This window comes from Hoplias malabaricus, chromosome 8 (assembly GCF_029633855.1).
Source record: "Hoplias malabaricus isolate fHopMal1 chromosome 8, fHopMal1.hap1, whole genome shotgun sequence".
NCBI lineage: Eukaryota > Metazoa > Chordata > Actinopteri > Characiformes > Erythrinidae > Hoplias > Hoplias malabaricus.
This window is the reverse complement of record NC_089807.1, coordinates 21,155,576-21,178,644: the sequence shown is the minus strand read 5'-3', so window position 1 is coordinate 21,178,644 and position 23,069 is coordinate 21,155,576. Positions and strand designations below refer to the sequence as shown.

The following is a 23,069-nucleotide window of genomic DNA, read 5'->3' as shown; positions in this document are numbered from 1 at the left end:
AAAACCCAAAGAACAATTGGAGCAGCCAGGGGCTGGGGAAGCACTTCATTTTTCATGCATATGTGGTCAGGGTGGGACTCCGACCTGGCCAAGGAACCCCAGGCCTCACGGAATCATTCCCCCCACCCCCTGCCCAGCTGCTCCAAAGGCAGCTTCAGCCCCAGCTGTTGTTTACATCAGACAACCTCTGGGTGGACAGTGCAATATTGGGGGCTCGTCAATGGCATTTTACGACAGGGATCACAGTGCCGCCGACTACAGCAGTAAACCTCATGCGTCACATTGGCAATCATTACATATTTAACAAGACCTTTAAATAATAATAAACAGTATCTGAGAGTTAGTGGTTCTGTAATGTAGTTTAATTTAAATTAAGGTAAGTTTACTGCAGACACTAGCAGCTTGTATAATCTCCATTGAAACATTACCAGTAAAATGGATTTCCTAGGCATAGTACAGATGCCTAGTGTGAAACAGGACGATCGGAAAAAGCTGCACATGAGCTTAAGTTCACCATGTTTTATGCTAAGCATCAGCTAGAAGGTTTAAATCCAACCAGAACCGGACTGTGAAGCAGCAGGACTGGACTCCCTGGACTGACGAAGCTAGTTTAAGTTCCTTTGAGATGAGTTGGAGTGTGGTTTAGGTTCCAAAACTAATCATCCAACATCAACCTCAATATTTGTGTTATGACTGAAGGCCATGAAATACCCAGAGAAATGTTCCAACATTTAGTGTAAAGCCTTCCCAGAAGAGTAGACACTGTAATTGCACAAAAAGAGCAATTACTTAACTTAGAAATGTTGGATGAATATGTGCTCTCACAGTTTTGGCCATAATTTTCACTTTTAAAGGCAGATGTGAGAATACACCCTGTAAATTATTGTTAAATTGTGTTCATGTGTGTATTCAAACAGATATGAATCTTTTAAAATGGATCTGCACTTTGAAGATCTGTTATCTGAATTTGTAGATAAAAGGAAAGTGAGAGAAAGAGAGAGAGAGAGAAAGAAAGAGAGAGTGAGAGAAAGAAAGAGAGAGAGAGAGAGAGAAATAGTGAGAGACAGAGAGAAATACTGAAGTGATAGCTGTACATGGACTAAGCCTTAAAAAAGCCTCTGGGTCCCAGATGGAGGTAGAAGTGTGCACTGTGAAGCACTTTACAAATCTACATTGTGTGAGAAAGCACACAGGCCAGTGGTGTGATAAACGGCAGAAAGAGTGATTAAGCCTGTGTCTGCGTGGGTTTCCTCCAGGTGACTGTCTGTGATGAGTGTTTTATGTTCTCCCTGTTACTGCGTGGGTTTCCTCTGGGTGACTGTCTGTGAGGAGTGTGGTGTGTTCTCCCTGTGTCTGCGTGGGCTTCCTCCAGGTGACTGTCTGTGAGGAGTGTGGTGTGTTCTCTCTGTGTCTGCGTGGGTTTCCTTCAGGTGACTGTCTGTGAGGAGTGTGGTGTATTCTCCCTGTGTCTGCATGGGTTTCCTCCGGGTGACTGTCTCTGAGGAGTGTGGTGTGTTCTCCCTGTGTCTGCGTGGGTTTCCTCCGGGTGACTGTCTGTGAGGAGTGTGGTGTGTTCTCCCTGTGTCCGCGTGGGTTTCCTCCGGGTGACTGTCTGTGAGGAGTGTGGTGTGTTCTCCCTGTGTCCGCGTGGGTTTCCTCCGGGTGACTGTCTGTGAGGAGTGTGGTGTGTTCTCCCTTTGTCTGCGTGGGCTTCCTCCGGGTGACTGTCTGTGAGCAGTGTGGTGTGTTCTCCCTGTGTCCGCGTGGGTTTCCTCCGGGTGACTGTCTGTGAGCAGTGTGGTGTGTTCTCCCTGTGTCCGCGTGGGTTTCCTCCGGGTGACTGTCTGTGAGCAGTGTGGTGTGTTCTCCCTGTGTCTGCGTGGGTTTCCTCCGGGTGACTGTCTGTGAGGAGTGTGGTGTGTTCTCCCTTTGTCTGCGTGGGCTTCCTCCGGGTGACTGTCTGTGAGGAGTGTGGTGTTTTCTCCCTGTTTCCACGTGGGTTTCCTCCGGGTGACTGTCTGTGAGGAGTGTGGTGTGTTCTCTTTGTGTATGTGTACACATGTTAGCTTTGTGTATGTGTATTAAGTAGAGGTTACCAAAGTACACTACACTGCTTTAAGCACATCCAACATTTCTTCTGGAATTAATCCCATTAAAAAGTAGCTTGTCCCCATTTTTGCTGTTTAAAGGCGTAGTCCATGATTGTAATCAAAAAACACTTTTTTATAAAATTCAAAAAATGTTTCCTCATCATCTGCTAGCTTTCCACTCTGTTTTCATTCTGGAAACCAGTCTGTTGTGTTTATGAAAGCCCTGTGTCAGTAAATGAGTGGAAAAACAAACTGTCTCTGTCTGGTGTGCTAGTCTCTCTCTCTCTCTCTCTCTCTCTCTCTCTCTCTCTCTCTCTCTCTCTTTCTCTCTCTCTCTCTCTCTCTCTCTCTCTCTCTCTCTCCAAAGAACTCCAAACATTGCAAAGCATGAACCAAGACGTGGATGTTGCTCCACAGGTGGGTAATATACACTTATTTTTGATCCAAATAAGTTTCTGTGATAGTACAGTGAATAAAAACTTAAAATATGCTTAGCTTTGGAATGTAAGCAACCAGAAAGAACTGCAATTGCCCACAATCCTAGACATTCCCTATAAGACTAGTTGAAGGGTCAATGATGTGAGGACTGAATCACATCAGGCAACAATAGCATTATTGAGGTCAGATACTGATATTACATGATTAGCTATGAATCACAATTGCCACTCCAACTAATCACAACATTAGCCGGAGGTCCAGCACTTCAGAAAATGCAGTTCCAATTCTCACAGTTCAATGCTGAGGGATTTTTGTCCCTTTAGCCAATGTTAGGCTCATGTGCAGCTGAATCTATTCTGAATCTATTAGCAATGCTTCCTCTGAAGAAACGCACTACCATGGGTGCGTCCCATTTCACCACTTAGCCCTACATCTTAACTTTTGCCTAGGGTTAGGGGTGTCTCAATTCTTGTTGGGAAAGAGGGTTATCTCTTGAAATTAAGATTTTTCAGGGGCATGAAAACAAAGGGTTAATAATGCCTTGTGCACACTTGTCAGCAAGGGTGTAGGAGTTCCATATTGGGGTGGGACATATTTGCTGAGTCAAAGCCCACCTCATAGCCAAAATATTAGCTAGCTATAAGCTAATTACTGTGTAAATAAGACAGAAAAAAAATCTATGAGTTTCTGGCTTTATTCATCACTACAATACGTTGCATACTACACTGCAAAAAGCACTGCTAAGGGTGTTATATATTTTATTTAAATACTATCCAGTCCAGCAGTGTGAAGTTTGGGGCACAGCCAGACTAACATTAACTTGCTTCATGTTTAGAGTGCTTTCTCAAAAACTGAACGCAGTTACGTTCACTAACTCTCAAACCCTCTTACTATGTTTTCCTAACACAACCTTATATACAAGCCGCTTTCATAATTAGACATCACTGCTATCTGTTGTGTTCTCTTTAGTGACATCAAGCCCCGAGCTGATAAAAACTAACTTTATAAACCAGACTCTCTGATGAAGTGAAAGTGAATCAGAGGCCAGTGATTCTGATGATTGGAGCAATTATATATTTGAAGGCTTAAAGAAGACCCACCTTGTCTGACTTGCTGCCAAAACACATTAACCTCAGTGTCACATTTTCAAAATAAAAGTCTGCGAAAAAAACATTTTTTTTTCTCTTCATGGTATAATTTTTGAGGGGGACAAATGCAGCTGTATCCAATTTTCCAGGGGACACATCAACATTCAAGTCCAGCAACACTCTGATATCACAGCAGGCAGGCAGCAGAGCTCTGAAGCACAGCTCTTTTTTTTTGTACTGGAGACGTATCAGGCCCTTGAACAGTTGTTCCATTTCCAAGAGAAGATTTTAACCACTACATGTTGTAACTCAGTTCCAAGGGTGCAATGGCACTCGAAAAATTTAAGAAATGGAATTCAACCCAAGTGTATGAATGTAGATGAATGCCTATGATATTTTGGCAAATTTTTTGTTTCATAGCAATTGCTAAATTATTCATAAAATTAATTAAAAGTGTACCCCCATTAAAATCCCAGGCTATTAACTCTGTTACTGAGGGCTATAATATAAGCTGAGATACGCTTCACTTACTGAAGTGTAAAAAAAATTAACTTGCTGAATCATTTTCTTTCTTAATTGTGACTGAAACCTTACTGATTGACTGGCAATTACCCAAAAATAAAAAAATTAAAAAGGCTAGTGAGAAATAGAGTAGAAAATGTGCACAGAGCCATATATGAGATGCTGATGATCAGCTAAGAGTGAAAAACTGGGGTGAATGAAATGAGTGGCAGTAACTGTGAAACTGTGCTGATTCATATTTTGTGTCACTGCACCGTTTATGACAGGCCTAAAGGAAAGATAGTAAAGCAAACTCTGCTTAGAAGTCTATTGTTCACAATGAATACACCATTAGACGTCATTAGATGTGATAATGAGGGGCTTTTGTTGGTCAAGTAATGAGCAATTGACCTGATCACTCTCTCTGTGGTGATATGAGAAAAGTGTTTCCATACAAATCAATAGGTTGGATAGATAGATAGATAGATAGATTGATTGATTTTATATTTTATATTTAATTGTGTACTACTTAAACATTAAATTATACATTTTAATTATGAAATATCTAAAATAAATATTAGACCTTTATTAACATGAGACCAAATTATTCATAATATTAATATAAAAAAAATTAATGTGGTCGGCACGGTGGCGCAGCAGGTATTGTCGCAGTCACACAGCTCCAGGGGCCTGGAGGTTGTGGGTTCGATTCCTGCTCCGGGTGACTGTCTGTGAGGAGTTGGTGTGTTCTCCCCGTGTCCGCGTGGGTTTCCTCCGGGTGCTCCAGTTTCCTCCCACAGTCCAAAAACACACGTTGGTGGGTGGATTGGCAACTCAAAAGTGTCCGTAGGTGTGAGTGTGTGTGTCTGTGTTGCCCTGTGAAGGACTGGCGCCCCCTCCAGGGTGTATTCCCACCTTGCGCCCAATGATTCCAGGTACGCTCTGGACCCACCGCGACCCTGAACTGGATAAGGGTTACAGACAATGAATGCAGAGGCGATTGCTCTAAGACTGCAAGGGAAGCTCAGCTTCCTCTAAAATGTCAAAAAATAAGTGATCAAATATATACTGTTGTGTGTACATGTCATTGAATAAATATGCACTACAACACACTCAACTTTTGTTCAGAATGAGCTTCTTATCACTGGTAAAGACGCGACTTTCCTCTCAGTCATTCGCGTAGCTTCACGGTGATTTAAACAGTCTGGACGCTGAGCGTCCACAGAGTTCAATAGCGAAGCAGCGAAGTGCAGCGAAACGAGACAAGCCATTGGATAAATGCTGGGCTTTGTCCCGCCCATCGGACGCTCAGCGTCTCTGGGGGTCTATGGGGCAGTGGGCCGAAATTGAGCTTCCCCTCCTTGAAAGACCAGCATCCGTCACTGAATGAATGAATGAATGAATGAATTCCATCATTTTTCCAGTTCCGTTCTGTTACACTGTATGAAATAGACTTTTTGGTATAAAATTAAAAAAAGCAATTTCGAAGATGAAATGCCAAAGTTTAAATATAAAAAAAAACTTAAATTATATTTGGAGCAGAGTTTTAATGATTTGCAAGTATTTGTGTGTTGAAATGTTCTGCTTGATCTATTCCCATTTAATTTTTCTAATCATATTTGTATTGTTATCTATAGCATTAAGCATTCACTTCAGTGCTTTGGCAGCAATTATTAATTACATATCTTGGCAAGAACACCACTGAAAGAGAGAGAGAGGGAGGGTGGGAGAGAGAGTGACAATAGAAAGAAAGAGAGCGACCTGGTTGGTAAGATCTTTACAGCTCTCACACCCCATATTGGCATGGAAACGCTGCTCTCCACATATGACTGCAAACTTTGCCAAGGCCAATGAAAGCAAAGAAACACAGACAAATATATAGACAGAGTGCTGTTTTGTATCCCATTTACACGCACACACACACACACACACACACACACACACACACACACACATACTTGTTTCTGTGCATTGTGGGGGTCACCTGGAGGAATACACACATTGTGGGGTCCACCCTTTCCCAAGGTGCTACAGACTTGAAAAAAATCATGCTTTGTCAAAATGCACTTGTGAATCTTAATATCACTTCAAATTACAAATATCTCACCAAAATTGATTCTGACCAGACGTCCTCGTGACTTGTGGGGACATTTCAGGTTTGGAGTATATTTGGGGACCAAATATTACACAAATCACCTGTTCTCATTCTTTGTGGGGACCAATTTCATTTTGAGAGAGAACAATGTGTAATCTATAATTAATGCAGAAAAACAACTAATCCAGGCCGATGCATTCGTTTAAAGATTAATTTATTAACCTTTAACGTTATTTGAACTAATTTGTTCTTTTATTAAACTCTGAAAAAGATAGGCACAGATGTGTACATACTGTAGAAGCAATGAAGTTAGCCAAAAACTGAGAGAATAAAACACAATATAAATAAATAATACCTTGAATAACTGATGAGCTTAGCTAGGCTAAAGAAAATTAAAAATCAATATGAACACACACAATATAAACTCAGAATAATTGACAAGAGACAGTCCATCTATGATATTAACCAAGAACTCCATTACGAACACTGTACTTACACTCGCTGTCCATTATATTAGTTACTCTTACCATGTAGGAGCACTGCCATGTCTGATCCACTCATACCAGAGCAACACATTAATTGTGCTTGTGCAATGCATGGGACCTACACTACTGGACTGTTTGGTCCCTGGTTGGCTTTTCACTACCACAACCTCACCCCAAGAAATGTATCTGGAATCAAAACAAATCACGCTAGGTGGGGGTCCTCTAAGAGTACTGCCCATTGAAGAACAGGGTGAAATCTGGTAAACAAAGCATGCAGCACAAGAAATGGACACTATTCTGTAAATGCTGAACTACAAAATGCTCCTACATTGTAAATGGAGCTGATGAAATGAACAGTGAGTATAGACACAAGGTGTTCCTATCAAAACTGCCTGGTCCGAGAGAGCTTTGATCAAGTCTGAAAACAGAAACTTTAAAACAATATAAATCACATCACAACATTGCAGAGACAGGTTTAAGAGCCCACTGTTCAGATGTATACAGTGAACAAACAGCTTTCCAGGAACTTTCCATCAACATGAGCTTCTCCACTCCATGGAATTCACTGGACCTAGGTGACAAAAAAAAAAATATATATATATATATATATATATATATATCTCAAAGGAAATTTTCCTATGCCTAAATTTTAATAAAAATTTCTCTTTTACCAACATCTTTTTTGGCACAAATTGCATGATTTAATAAGGCTGTTTTTCTTACAACATGCAAAAGAGAAAACAGACCTACATTGGCACTCAAAATGGTATCAAGCCCCAAATTAGGATTATTAGCTATTTTTTTTTGCAAAAAGTGATTAAAATAACAATTTAAATAGATAAAATTGTTTTCTCCCAATCCAACAAAAAATGCCCAAAATAACTACTGCCTCAGAATTATTAAACACCTTTTAAAACCCTTTGTGACAGGTGTAATTAATACTTAGTAGAGTACCTTTTTACCATTTCTTTATACTTGAGTGAATCCATCTCATTCATAAAACAAGTACGTTCATAAATATCATTCAATTACATGTTTCTTGATGGATTCCTGATATATGATCACACTGCACGATTGTAGCCCCGATTTTCTTGTCAAAGACTGTTTTAGGGGATCACGGGAACAACCCTTAGGTCAGAGGCAAATCAACACTATCTCGATTGCTACGTGTGAACCGCTGAAAGATGTGATACAAGAGCTTGCCCAGAAATCGCTGATGCCATGCAAACAGCCAATAAATATCCAGTAGTATGAGACTTGTGACTGACAGTGAGCGAAGAGACAAGCTCCCATCAATGAGAATTTGAGGCATAGGCTGATGAGAAGAAGAACTACACTGTTGTCTGTGTTGTGTCTACTGGTCCTGTTCTGTATGTATTTTAACATCTTTGTAATTACTGCATTGTACTCTCTGCACTAATGTTCTGGAGTCAAATACGGAGTCAAAAAAGGGTAAAAAATTTTGAGCTTGTAAAACAATACTCACAAATGTAACAGACTTTGTAACTGTGTTTGAGTAACTACATACATGTTAAAATCCACAAATGTATACGTCAAATTTAAAACAACAACTACAATAATAATAACTTAAATTCACAGATGTGTAAAAAAGATTTGTATTTGTAAATGAAATGTTGTGAATGTGTGAATCAGTAAAATACTTAAAATGTGCAAGAGCAAACTTTTTTAAAGGTTCCAAATGTGACAGTGGGAGTTTTTGAATGAGATGGAAAAAAACACACATTCGCCTTCTCTGCTGTGTGCGCGAATCTCTTTTTGCAGTTGCAAATTAAAGACCCTGTTTTAACGGCCAATTGATGGACCAATAGGAAAGCTTTAGCTGGACCAATCAGATCCCAAGGTTTGTTTAACCAATCGGATTTGTTGCTGTCAACCATAGCGCTTTTCCACCAAAAGAACTCTGGTTCTTGAACCAGTTCTGTTCCTGATTCTAGGAACATTGGTTCTTTCCAGTGAACCACCGCATTTCTACACATTTTGAGGGGAACCAGGAATACGTCATGAATGGAGACACTATGGCTGAGTTCAGAGGCATCCTGCTGACCTTGTGAACAGTGGAGAAACGTAACCAAGAGCCCAGAGCTTCAAATACAGCGTTATCGCCCAGTGGAGCTTGACAGGGTCATTCACAACGTTTCATATAAATAAATAATAGGAAAAAACAGGAACATGCCCCATTTTTATGCGTTTCTGGTGAAGTTAGGCGCAATTGCATGTGCGTTGATCAAAGCCGCGGCTCTTGTTTACATTTCTCTGCTGTCCGTAGAAACGCGGCGGTTCACGGACCTGAGTTCATTTTGTGGAAAAGCGCTATGGTTGACAGCAACAAATCAATGTTCCAATTGGTTAAACAAACCTCACAATCTGCTTGGTCCAGCTAAAGATTTCCTATTGGTCCATCAATTGGCCGTCAAAACAGGGTCTTAAATACGCATCTGCAAAAAGAGATTCGCACACGCAACAGAGAAGGAGAATGTGTGGATTTTCCATCTCATTCAAAAATTCCCCCAGTCACATTTGGAACTTTAAAAAGGTTTGCTCTTGCACATTTTAAACCGTTTGAGAAGTTACTGATTCACACATTCACAACATTTCATTTACAAATGCAAATCTTTTTTGCACATTTGTGAATTTAATTTATTATTGTAGTTGTTGTTTTAAATTTGTGCATTCCAATACATTTGTGGATTTTAGTTTTACGTGTATGTAGTTGCTCAAGCACAGTTAAAATTTCGTGTATGTAGTTGCTCAAAAGCAGTTACAAAGTCCATTACATTTGTGAGTATTGTTTTAAAATGCACCAGAGCAAAGCTTTATGTTCCAAATGTGACAAAAAATGCACACATTCACCTTCTCTGCTGCTTGTGTAAATCTCTTTTCACAGTTGTGAATTTTTGACCCTGATTGGCCAACTGATGTACCAATAGGAAAGCTTTAGCTGTACCAATCATATAGTGAGGTTTATTTAACCGATCAGAACATTGATTTGTTGCTGTCAATCACAGCGCTATTTCACCAAAAGAACTCTGGCTCCTAGACCGGTTCCATTCCTGATTCTTGGAACCTTGGTTCTTTCCAATGAACTGCTGCGTTTCTACACGTTTAAAGGGGAAACAGGTATACGTCATTAGCAGGGGAGTCGCTGTGCCTGAATACAGCACCAGCACCAAAGACTGTTAGACTCATTGTTAGAGTCATTGTTTATTCTTTGTTTACCATGAAGTCAGACCCGAGTGAGATATAATACTGTGTAAATGTTGCCGAGTTCAGAGCCGTCCTGCTGAGCTTGTGAACAGCAGAGAAATGTAACCGAGAGCTGCGGCTCTGACCAACACAAATGGAATCGCACACAAACAGCACCAGAAACAAAAAAACAGGGCGTGTTCCTGTTTTATTTCTTTTTATTTATTTATTTGAAACGTTGTAAATTACCCTGTCAAGCTCCGCAGTGCAATAACGCTGCATTTGAAACTCAGCTGGGAACAAACTTTTCTAGGTCGCGAACCAGTTTGTGTAGATGGAAACATACCAAACGGTTCCAAATTCACCTTGCGAACTGGAACCGTTCTGGTTCCTTTTTGGTGGAAATGCACTATCAGAGATATAATAGAGTAGGGGTCCCCAATTACTTTTACTCAAGGGCCACATCCAACAAACATCGTAAAGGCAGGGTGTCATTCTCATATTTTTTCATACAGTACTTTACCAGATTTATTATTTCAGTTAATATATTAAGTCTATGTAAATCGGTAGGCCTTACTAACTACAGTTATTTTATTTTACAAACACTTCAATGAGAGAAGTGATAGTGGCAGGTGGAAACGAGATACCTGAATTTTTGTATTTAAATTGTATCAGCAGCAAATTGCAAGAATGCAAACCCCAGCCTTGTATGTGTAACGAGACCAATGGCCTGATGTGGCAGCAAGTCCAGTTTATATTATTACATTTATTCAAACTAGGAACTATGACTAAACGTTAACTACATCAGTGGCATAGCCACAAATTGATCTTTGGGTGGGCCTGTGTAAAAGTGTGTGTGCACAATTATTCTTTCTATAATAATAAGCAGTGTGATTTATGAAATTGTAAGCTGCCAACTTTCTGAAACCAAATTTAGGGACACATTTATAGCTTTACTATTTTAAATAATTCACTAATTACAATTTGTATAAATAAATCATTGACAGTTAATACAAGTTAGGACCAATGAGAAGCATGTTCTGTGGAGTACCTGCCCCTCCCTCTGGCTAAGGGAGACCTGCAGAGCTTCTGTCTGTTTCAAACTATAAGTTTTTACAGTCTAACCTCAAAACAATATAATAAATGGTGTCCTGTGTTGGTTCAATACCAAACACGGCTTTCAGTGTCCAAATATCGAAAAAGTTTGGGAACTGTACAGAACGTGGGTGGCAGGCACATGCAAGACCAGTAGAGATAGGTGTTATGGGATTTGTAGCCAAGTTTGCTGCATCCATGCATGTGAACTTCGATATCAGGTGCCGAAAACTATGGGCAGCTGTGGAGGAGTTATCAGAACCAGCTGAAAATCTAGTCAGCAGTTGTGGAAAAGAAAAAAAATACTTGGGGAAAATGCATATTACTTAGAGAAATACACTGTAACGTAAACTGTAGTTCAGAAAATGTTGTCTGTATACTGACCTGTGAGTGTACTGCTATAGTAGGAGTGTCTCCCTAGAAGTGGTCCCTACGATGCTAGACCTGACAGTGTGTGTCACCAATACAAACTGAAAGAGCTGTGTCAGAAAAGAAAATAATAACAAATTCAAACTAGACCCTCAGTGACACCAGTCATGAGGTAACATACACTGTAGTTCAGAAAAGCTGTCTGTATATTGACCTGTGAGTGTACTGCTGTAGTAGGAGTGTCTTCCTAGAAGTGGTCCCTACGACGCTAGACCTGACAGTGTGTGTCACCAATACAACTTTAAAGCGCTGTGTCAGAAAAGAAAATAATAACAAATTCAAACTAGACCCTCAGTGACATCAGTCATAAGGTAATGTACAGTGTAGTTCAGAAACGCTGTCTATATATTGAGATGTGAGTGTACTGCTATAGTAGGAGTGTCTCCCTAGAAGGGGACCCTTCTATGCTAGACCTGACAGTGTGTGTCACCATTACAACCTTAAAGAGCTGTATCAGAAAAGAAAATAATAAAAAATTCAAATTAGAACCTCAGTGACATCAGTCATGAGGTAATGTACACTGTAGTTCAGAAAAACTGTCTGTATATTGACCTGTGAGTGTACTGCTTTAGTAGGAGTGTCTCCATAGAAGGGGACCCCACTATGCTAGACCTGACAGTGTGTGTAACTAATATAATCTTAAAGAGCTTTATCAGAAAAGAAAATAATAACAAATTCAAACTAGAACCTCAGTGACATCAGTCATGAGGTAATGAACACTGTAGTTCAGATAAACTGTCTGTATATTGACCTGTGAGTGTACTGCTTTAGTAGGAGTGTCTCCCTAGAAGGGGACTCCACTATGCTGGACCTGACAGTGTGTGTCATTAATATAAGCTTAAAGAGCTGTGTCAGAAAAGAAAATAATAACAAATTCAAACTAGACCCTCAGTGACATCAGTCATGAGGTAATGTACACTGTAATTCAGATAAACTGTCTGTATATTGACATGTGAGTGTACTGCTTTAGTAGGAGTGTCTCCCTAGAAGGGGACCCCACTATGCTAGACCTGACAGTGTGTGTCATTAATATAAGCTTAAAGAGCTGTGTCAGAAAAGAAAATAATAACAAATTCAAACTAGACCCTCAGTGACATCAGTCATGAGGTAATGTACACTGTAGTTCAGAAACGCTGTCTGTATATTGACCTGTGAGTGTACTGCTATAGTAGGAGTGTCTCCCTAGAAGGGGACCCCACTATGCTAGACCTGACAGTGTGTGTCACCAATACAACCTTAAAGAGCTGTATCAGAAAAGAAAATAATAACAAATTCAAATTAGAACCTCAGTGACATCAGTCATGAGGTAATGTACACTGTAGTTCAGATAAACTGTCTGTATATTGACCTGAGTGTACTGCTTTAGTAGGAGTGTCTCCATAGAAGGGGACCCCACTATGCTAGACCTGACAGTGTGTGTAACTAATATAATCTTAAAGAGCTTTATCAGAAAAGAAAATAATAACAAATTCAAACTAGAACCTCAGTGACATCAGTCATGAGGTAATGTACACTTTAGTTCAGATAAACTGTCTGTATATTGACCTGTGAGTGTACTGCTTTAGTAGGAGTGTCTCCCTAGAAGGGGACCCCACTATGCTAGACCTGACAGTGTGTGTCATTAACATAAGCTTAAAGAGCTGTGTCAGAAAAGAAAATAACAACAAATTCAAACTAGACCCTCAGTGACATCAGTCATGAGGTAATGTACAGTGTAGTTCAGAAACGCTGTCTGTATATTGACCTGTGAGTGTACTGCTTTAGTAGGTGTTTCTCCTTAAACGGGGACCCCACTATGCTAGACCTGACGGTGTGTGTGTGCACATTTGACCAAAACCTTTTCAATAGTTCCGTCCTGAGAGGGTCCCCACAACGTAAGGCCTGAAAGTGTGTGTAACCAGTACCATCCCTAAGGCCTCACCCAAAAGCAATGAACTATCACAATTTTGTACCAGAGAAATTAACTTCAACTGACCACAGTGACCTGCCTCACTAAAACCTATTTCAGTGACTATATGGACATGAAACCTTTTTAAATACCTCCAAGTCAGAGGACGGCGCTCCAGCGCTGAGCACAGGACCGGAAGCTCAGTGGGTTTGTTCTACCATGTCCATCGTGTCAGCGGTGTCCTCTCATGCCTTCTACAGAGATTTCAAACAACAGTAAAACATTTCGGTGAACACCACACACAAATACATTAGTATTTAAAGTGCAATACATTTTACAACATGTTTAATCTCTCATCAGTTAAACAATTGCTGAGTCAAATTGACTTGACATGGATACACCATGGTATTAAAAAACGTAAGACACATTTGTCCTGACACAAGTAACAATTTCAGATTATACCACCAATACAACCGCCAATACAACCTGAAAGAGCTGAATCAGAAAAGTAAATAACCATTTTAAACTAGACTCTCAGTGACATCAGTCATAAGGTAACGTACACTGTAGTTCAGAAACGCTGCCTGTATATTGACCTGTGAGTGTACTGCTATAGTAGGAGTGTCTCCCTAGAAGGGGATCCCTCTATGCTAGACCTGACAGTGTGTGTCACTAATATAACCTGAAAGAGCTGTGTCAGAAAAGAAAATAATAACAAATTCAAATTAGACCCTCAGTGACATCAGTCATGAGGTAATGTACACTGTAATTCAGATAAACTGTCTGTATATTGACATGTGAGTGTACTGCTTTAGTAGGAGTGTCTCCCTAAACAGGGACCCCACTAGGCTAGACCTGACAGTGTGTGTCACTAATATAAGCTTAAAGCGCTGTGTCAGAAAAGAAAATAATAACAAAATCAAAGTAAACCCTTAGTGACATCAGTCATGAGGTAATGTACAGTGTAGTTCAGAAATGCTGTCTGTATATTGACCTGTGAGTGTACTGCTATAGTAGGAGTGTCTCCCTAGAAGGGGACCCCTCTATGCTAGACCTGACAGTGTGTGTCACTAATATAAGCTTAAAGAGCTGTGTCAGAAAAGAAAATAATAACAAATTCAAACTAGACCCTCAGTGACATCAGTCATGGGGTAATGTACACTGTAGTTCAGATAAACTGTCTGTATATTGACCTGTGCGTGTACTGCTTTAGTAGGTGTTTCTCCCTAAACGGGGACCCCACTATGCAAGACCTGACAGTGTGTGTAACTAATATAAGCTTAAAGCGCTGTGTCAGAAAAGAAAATAATAACAAATTCAAACTAGACCCTCAGTGACATCAGTCATGGGGTAATGTACACTGTAGTTCAGATAAACTGTCTGTATATTGACCTGTGCGTGTACTGCTTTAGTAGGTGTTTCTCCCTAAACGGGGACCCCACTATGCAAGACCTGACAGTGTGTGTAACTAATATAAGCTTAAAGCGCTGTGTCAGAAAAGAAAATAATAACAAATTCAAACTAAACCCTCAGTGACATCAGTCATGGGGTAATGTACACTGTAGTTCAGATAAACTGTCTGTATATTGACCTGTGAGTGTACTGCTTTAGTAGGTGTGTCTCCCTAAACGGGGACCCCACTATGCAAGACCTGACAGTGTGTGTAACTAATATAAGCTTAAAGCGCTGTGTCAGAAAAGAAAATAATAACAAATTCAAACTAAACTCTCAGTGACATCAGTCATGAGCTAATGTACAGTGTAGTTCAGAAACGCTGTCTGTATATTGACCTGTGAGTGTACTGCTATAGTAGGAGTGTCTCCCTAGAAGGGGACCCCTCTATGCTAGACCTGACAGTGTGTGTCACTAATATAAGCTTAAAGAGCTGTGTCAGAAAAGAAAATAATAACAAATTCAAACTAGACCCTCAGTGACATCAGTCATGAGGTAATGTACACTGTAGTTCAGATAAACTGTCTGTATATTGACCTGTGAGTGTACTGCTTTAGTAGGTGTGTCTCCCTAAACGGGGACCCCACTATGCTAGACCTGACAGTGTGTGTCACTAATATAAGCTTAAAGAGCTGTGTCAGAAAAGAAAATAATAACAAATTCAAACTAGACCCTCAGTGACATCAGTCATGAGGTAATGTACACTGTAGTTCAGATAAACTGTCTGTATATTGACCTGTGAGTGTACTGCTTTAGTAGGTGTGTCTCCCTAAACGGGGACCCCACTATGCTAGACCTGACAGTGTGTGTCACTAATATAAGCTTAAAGAGCTGTGTCAGAAAAGAAAATAATAACAAATTCAAACTAGACCCTCAGTGACATCAGTCATGGGGTAATGTACACTGTAGTTCAGATAAACTGTCTGTATATTGACCTGTGCGTGTACTGCTTTAGTAGGTGTTTCTCCCTAAACGGGGACCCCACTATGCAAGACCTGACAGTGTGTGTGTGCACATTTGACCAAAACCTTTTCAATACTTCCGTCCTGAGAGGGTCCCCACAACGTACGACCTGAGAGTATGTGTAACCAGTACCATCCCTAAGGCCTCACCCAAAAGCAATGAACTATCACAATTTTGTACCAGAGAAATTAACTTCAACTGACCACAGTGACCTGCCTCACTAAAACCTATTTCAGTGACTATATGTATATGAAACCTTTTTAAATACCGCCAAGTCAGAGGACGGAGCTCCAGCGCTGAGCACAGGACCGGAAGCTCAGTGGGTTTGTTCTACCATGTCCATCGTGTCAGCGGTGTCCTCTCATGCCTTCTACAGAGATTTCAAACAACAGTAAAACAGCCTTCAGTTAATGAAATATCACAATTTAATATGAAATATTTGGTAACCACAAACGAGAGTATCAGTGTAATTTAATGAATACACAATCTTTTATTTTAATCTACATATTATGCATAACCTAGCTTCAGTTCAAAAATTGAAAAGTTTTAAAAACACATTAGCATTTAGCAGAAAATAAAAATAAAAAGCTGAATTTTACCAGTACTCCTTATATTACAAATAACTACTCTACAACTGCTTAAAGGCTGCTAATTTAAAACATTAAGTGAACTATACAGGCAAAAAAAAAAAAAAAACATAATGCACAATTTAATCTTGAAGAAAAGATTATACTAGAATTACCTTTAGATGAGTTTAGAGATACCTTCCAATACATTGGTGTTGATAGTGGCACTGATGATATTCTGTGCTGCTTCATCAAGTGCTTTCACTCTCCTCCGTCTCAATCGTACTGTCCTCCTGAAACTCACAATATGCGTAAATGTAGGCAGACAAATCATAACCTAGCCACTGAAATACATTGCATTGTAATGCTGGTCCCAAGCGTGTATACATAGGGAAGGTTGTGTCAGAAAGATTATCTTTTGTATAAACTATGTCAAATTAACAATGCAGATCACTAACAAGAGTTCCATATCGGATCAGAGAAGGCCCGGGTTAACAACGTCCACCATTGGGATTGTTTCCTGCCAGTGTACCAGTGGAAATTGGGATACTGTTGGTCACAGGAGGAGAAGGAGAGGGGGAACAAGAACAAAATAAAGAAGAGGGTGAGGAAGGTGGAGGTGAGAGTGGAAACACTGAACGTTAGCACTATGACTGGTAAAAGGAGAGAGGTAGATGATATGGTGGTAGAATTTGCCCCAAAAAATGCAAATGGCAGTAGTAAATACTTATTTTCAGAAGAAGGAAGAGCATAGGGTGACATTTAAGAGTGGAGGAAGGTCTACACATGTGGACTTTGTTTTATGCAGGCGAAGCAACCTGAAGGAATTTAGTGACTGTAAGGTGGTGGCAGGGGTGAAGTATAGCAAGGCATCATCAGACGGTGGTGGTAGGTAGGATGTATTTGGAGGTGAAGAAAAGGAAGTGGGTGAGGGCTAAATCACAGATCAGATGGTGGACGTTAAAGTAAGAACAGTACGGTGTGTGATTCAGGGAGCAGGTGAGGCAGATGCTAGGTGGGGTGGACGAGGTGATGGACAGATGGGCAGAGACTGCAAAAGCATTGAGGGAATCGGCTACAGGTACTGTGTTTGTTGTATGGACAGAGGAAGGAAGGGAGGAGACTTTGTGCTGGAATGAGGAGATCATGCAGGAAATCTTAAGAAGGAAGTGGTCGATAAAATAGAATTGGAATCTCAAGAGAGATGTCTAAAGAAATAAAAAAAAATGCAGCATCAAGCAAACGGAGAAGTGACAAAGGCTAGGGAAAATGCACGTGAAAAGTTGTATGAGAATATGGATAGTGAGGTTAGAATAAAAGACATGTATCGACTGGCGAGATGAGAGAGGAACAGGATGTGAGGATGTACAGCATGTTAGAATGATAATGAATGTAGAAGGTATTGTGCAGACTAATGAAGAGATGATATTTGAAGGGTGGAAGGAGTACTTTGAGGAACTGATGAATGTTTGTGAGGAGAATAGGGAGCATGTTAAGGTTAGTCTGGAGCTATGGAGGAACACAGTAATTCATTCACTCACTTACTGTAAGTACACATCTAAATGTGAATAAACAGTTCTCGTATTCTGAGCTTAGATGCAGATCAGTCGGGGGGTCAGTGCATTACTCTCCTTTTTCTCCTCCCAGATCTTTCCCTTTTCCTCTTTCCACCTGCCCAGGAACGGCTTCTGCTGTCTCCCTCTCCAAAATCTCTCTCTCCCTAAAAGTAAACAAATACAAACAAACCAAATGTTACAAGCAAGTCAGGCTTATAGTACACACCAAATGCTCACTGATTTTCAAATGAAGGAGTTGCAAATATAACCATAGGCTACACTGTCAAACACATTGTTTTAGATTTGCAGATTTTTAACATCTCAAAGCAATTTTACGTGATTTAAACTAATTACAAAAACCCACATATTGGCACTTTAATTTAACTTTCACGTCTGTCTTTCTCTCTCAAGTGAATGCACTGAAAATACAGTTTTAATAAAACTCTGATTATATGATTCTAATAAAATATCACGTTTACTCTCAATATTAAACATTTACAAATGAAGCGTCGCCTTAAACACTTGCCTCTAACTGGCCTCTATAATGTAAACAGCTGAAGTAACTGTCTCTCTGTCTCCAACACGCATTCATGGAAACAGAGTCCTTTAAAAACTTCATTTTACAAAACCAGCCGAATATTCTCTCTATAACCAGTATAAAGTTACTTAAAGCACGAAAGCTGTTGTTAACGTCACATTTAAGAGCCTCTTTCTCTCTGCACTACTCTCACACGGAAATATAGCCCTTTAAAACATTTGAAACAGATTAATAACTCCCATTCTCTCTATACACACACAAATAAGACTAAAATAAGCGTCACATTACCGAGTAAAGCCATATATTTAAGCACTTTTACGTGATTTAAAGTAATTACAAAAACCCACATATTGGCACTTTAATTTAACTTTCCCGTCTGTCTTTCTCTCTCAAGTGAATGCACTGAAAATACAGTTTTAATAAAACTCTCTAACTGTCTCTCTGTCTCCAACATGCATTCATGGAAACAGAGTCCTCTAAAAACTTCATTTTACAAAACCAGCCGAATATTCTCTCTATAACCAGTATAGCGTTAGCTAAAGCACGAAAGCTTTTAACGTCACATTTCACGGGCCTCTTTCCCTCTGCACTACTCTCACACGGAAATATAGCCCTTTAAAACATTTAAAACAGCTTAATAACTCCCATTCTCTCTGTATACACACATAAATACGACTAAAATAAGCGTCACATTACCGAGTAAAGCCATATATTTAAGCCGTTTATTACCTTTCAGCTCGTCCTGTGCACGACCCCGCAGACTCTTCGTGGAACAGAGGGATTATGGGAAGTGTAGTTCCTTTGTAGTTCCGAGTTGCTTTTCCTTCATTCAATGTAGAACGGTGAAAACTACATTCCGCCATTTTATATTCGCTTCCATTACACAGAGCCATTATCTTCAACCAAATGTTCGGCTGAGCTATTTTAATACATAAAGAGTGGACTATATTTACACGTATATGAATTTTAGTCTTGAACGTGTCACCATTAAAGACTTTATAACGCTGATGTTTGAACTAAAAGTTTTAATTTAAACAATTTAATTCGCCTCCTCACTAACTTACAATATACTACACCGGGATTAATATTTTGTAACTAAATGTATGTCCATGTACATTTCTTGTTAAGATTATTTTCTATGTTTAAAAGACTAACTAGTTGTGTACGGTGTTTTATTTGTGTTTACCTTGGAGAAGGAGCCATTAATGCAGTGTTTAAAGGACCCTAGTTCATTTAATATGAGTCACTATCAGTGTTGCGTAGACGCAGTAGTGAAGTGTGTACGGACCCCCACGATCTGTGTGTTCATGCAATACCACCGAGTGCCACCGGGGGCGTGGTGAGCAGAGTCACACACAGATGAGACACACGGCTGTCAGGTTTGTGTGAAGCATGGGGGCCAAAAAAAAAAACTGCACCACCCATATCAGCATGGCCTCCTGAGTCAGCTGACCCATTTTGGCTGAAAACATTGTGGGGACCAGCAAACCGGTCCCCACCATGTTTTTGGTCCCCACACCGTGAGTGTGCTAACAGGTTGCGGACCCCACCATGTAATATAAACAAACACACACACACACACACACATACACACACAACTACACACACACACACAATCCAGCTCTCATTAGGGAGTGAAGCCAGAGTTTGTTTTTCCTCTTTAATGAAAAATGCTGTAAACTCTAAAGGGTGGAAAAACTTTTCTATCACCAGAGTTTGACAGGAATTCAGCTTGAATGAAAGTCACCAAAACTTTCCGCCAGAGTCATGAAATACTCCTTTTTTTCCAGAAATAAGAACCAGGCTCGTTTTCATAAACAGTTTATCCAACACTTTGCTCATAAACACACAGTAAGCAGGGGAGAGCAGAAAGGCCAGGGCTTAAAATGGAAGATGGCTGAAACATGGCAGACAGGCCTCTCTAGGCTGAGGCTAATGAAACATGCAGCTATGAAAACATTTGCCAGCCAGCTGCCGCTGAGCACTATCTGGGGAGAAATCTCCACCTTTCATTTCCGCCAGAAACGCTGGGGTCCCTGCGGGACAGATTTGAAGGAGGGGGCATGAGGTTTGCTGACACTAAACGCATTAAAGTTCCCATATTCTGAATTGCTTATATTTATTCTCCTTACATACACTGATAAAACACGTGTGGGTATCAAAAACAGTTGTAAATTATTTTACATAGGCATTTACCTTCATGAATTGTAGATGATACTGGTGACTGATCTAGGCTCAGTTTATTAGGATTAGGTCATTTTATTTGGGTAGAGGATTATTCTCAGCAGGGCAACATGGCTATTATTATAATCATACACAAGACAAGATGTAAAATATCCTATGCCAATACATTCACACAGGGCCCACCCCACTCTCTTCCTACTGGCAGCCAAATCATTTCTATTGTTCCAATCCTACAGCTACACCCTAAGTTTGTTGTGGCCATTTATGATCTGATCAGCAACCAGCTCCTTAACATCTACAGTTACTCATTGAGCCCATAACGAGTACCCAAACCACCCACTGCATCACTAGCTCTTCACAGAGATCATCAAGTACCTCCTCTCATCAGTGTTTTGCTGAATAAACCCATGACACCTCCAGAAGGCTCAACATTGAAGTCTGGCATCCCAGACCCACCCCACTCCAACCGTAAATCCACACTGGCCTCCCTGGTGACTAAAGCTGTACCTAGCCCCTCTGGCACCGTTAATGCATGCTCAGTGCCACCAGTTCCATGTGAACTTTACATGCTACACCACCAACCACCACAACAGCACCTCTACAGTGTATTCCCCCAACTAGTCTGTGCTCTCCTTATCCACAACCACTGACTGGACATTTCAGCTATTTCTGATAACTCTTTCACAGCTGCCCTTAGTTTCTGACCCTTGATGCTGAATTGCACACACAGGGATGTGGCAGACTTGGCTAAAAATCCTCTAACATCCATCTCCACTGGTCTTACATGTGCCTGCCACCCACGTTCCCTCACCTCAGCCGCCAAGTCCACATACTTTAGCTTTTTCCTTTCAAATGCTTCATCAACTGCATCCTCAAACAGATCTGTTAACTCTATGAAATAAACTATCCATTTACTTTCAGAGTACAGCACCATATCTGGCTTCAGCCACCAGCAATTCTGAATCTTGTGCATCGCCTCATCTACCAATGTTTATAGCCTGTGCACACTCTCAAATACATTCACCTTTACGCACAAACCTGATCAACCTAATTACTACAACCACTCGTTAATGTGTTTACCTCTAAGCGTTTGCTGTCCAAGAAACATGCTAAAACCCTTAGCACCTGATTATGTCTCCATGTATACATCCTCTGCTAGAAACTTCACAAGCTGATAGAATATTCCAACTCATTTACATAATCTACAACTAGGGTCTTCACCAACTGTCCCAAGATTTTGTGGAGTTGGAAGGACATCATAAGTTTGCTCCAAGCAAAAACTTAATACGACTTGCCTCTATCACCCACAATTCTTGCCAAGTGATCTTCTGGTTCTCTAGATTTATATTGGAAAGGTGGTTTCTCCTGCAGTGCTGTATGAGGGCTTGAAGGCAATGCATATTCAACCCACTCATTCACCTGCTTATTGTAGAACTTTTCACAATTAATTTGCCTGTAGGTTACAAAAACATTAAAAGTTAAAATTAGGTTGGTCATGAAAAACAATGTAGATTTTTTCTTAGATATTTTGTCACTTAAATAAATGGTCAGGAGAATGATCAAACCTGTAATGCACTCTGTAATGCATTTTACAAAATGTCCCACTTTTTCTGGAAATGGGATTTGTTTTAAGGTTACTTGTCACAAACAGACAGACCAAACTTATCAAGCTCAAAAATAATACTTTGTTGTTATGGTTACAGAATCTACACATCCAAGACTAAACACACATGTCATTTTGTAGCCATGCTCATCCGTTTAGGTAATTAAGTGAGTTAAATGTCTTATGGGGTCCTATGTAAGTTCCTGTATTAAGTTAAAGCATCTGTCAAACATGTCTTTCAGTTTCAGATATAGGTATCACTGTGTTTACTTCTCTGGTCCTACAAATATAGAACAAGACCCTTACAAACATCTTTATGTTTTGTTGAGTTGGTTTTGAAGCGCTTACAGTGTTTTACAAAGAGGTTAATTATTCAACATCAGCTAGATGTGATGTATTCTCTAAAAACCTCCATCAAAGTCAGATGATTTGTGTATTTACTTGGGTTTGTGTGAATGTAACCCATTTCCTCACCTGGGATGAGCATGTGGGCACTAGGATATTTGTACAAATTATTGAGGTCGTTCACAGAAAATAGAACTAAATAGATGAACTTCACACAAAAAGGCTTGAAACAAGTGTGAATGAGGTGTCTTTCCCATCTTTTCAAGGGTCATCTTTACACTTGATGTCACGCTGTGCCAATTTATAGTCAGCAAAATGGTGAGAAATATGTGTGGGCTTGTATTGTGTGTGCGCATTTTTGTGTACATTAAGAGTGTACATTGGCTAAGCATACAGTAGGCCCTCAGAGAGGGGTTTGTTTACACGGACGCTGGGAGTAAGTAAGGTATGAAAACTGTACAAGCATACACACATGCATGCGCACACACACACTCACACACAGGCACTAAAGACAGCTCATTCGCCTTCATGAATGACCTGCCTTAGTCC

General features: G+C 40.1%; 1 long non-coding RNA gene across 2 annotated transcripts; it reads right to left on the bottom strand.

Moving 5' to 3' along the window:
- Nucleotides 1-6,151: 6,151 nt before the first annotated feature.
- Nucleotides 6,152-17,142, bottom strand: LOC136706103 (uncharacterized). Of its 2 annotated transcripts, none has more exons than XR_010804113.1 (4): nt 16,471-17,142; nt 15,997-16,098; nt 13,466-13,567; nt 6,152-7,268 (listed from the first exon to the last, which is right to left on the bottom strand). It is a non-coding gene; the product is annotated as an uncharacterized lncRNA (long non-coding RNA). The 2 variants fall into 2 exon arrangements; XR_010804114.1 differs by lacking the exon at nt 6,152-7,268 and adding an exon at nt 11,282-11,475.
- Nucleotides 17,143-23,069: the final 5,927 nt, after the last annotated feature.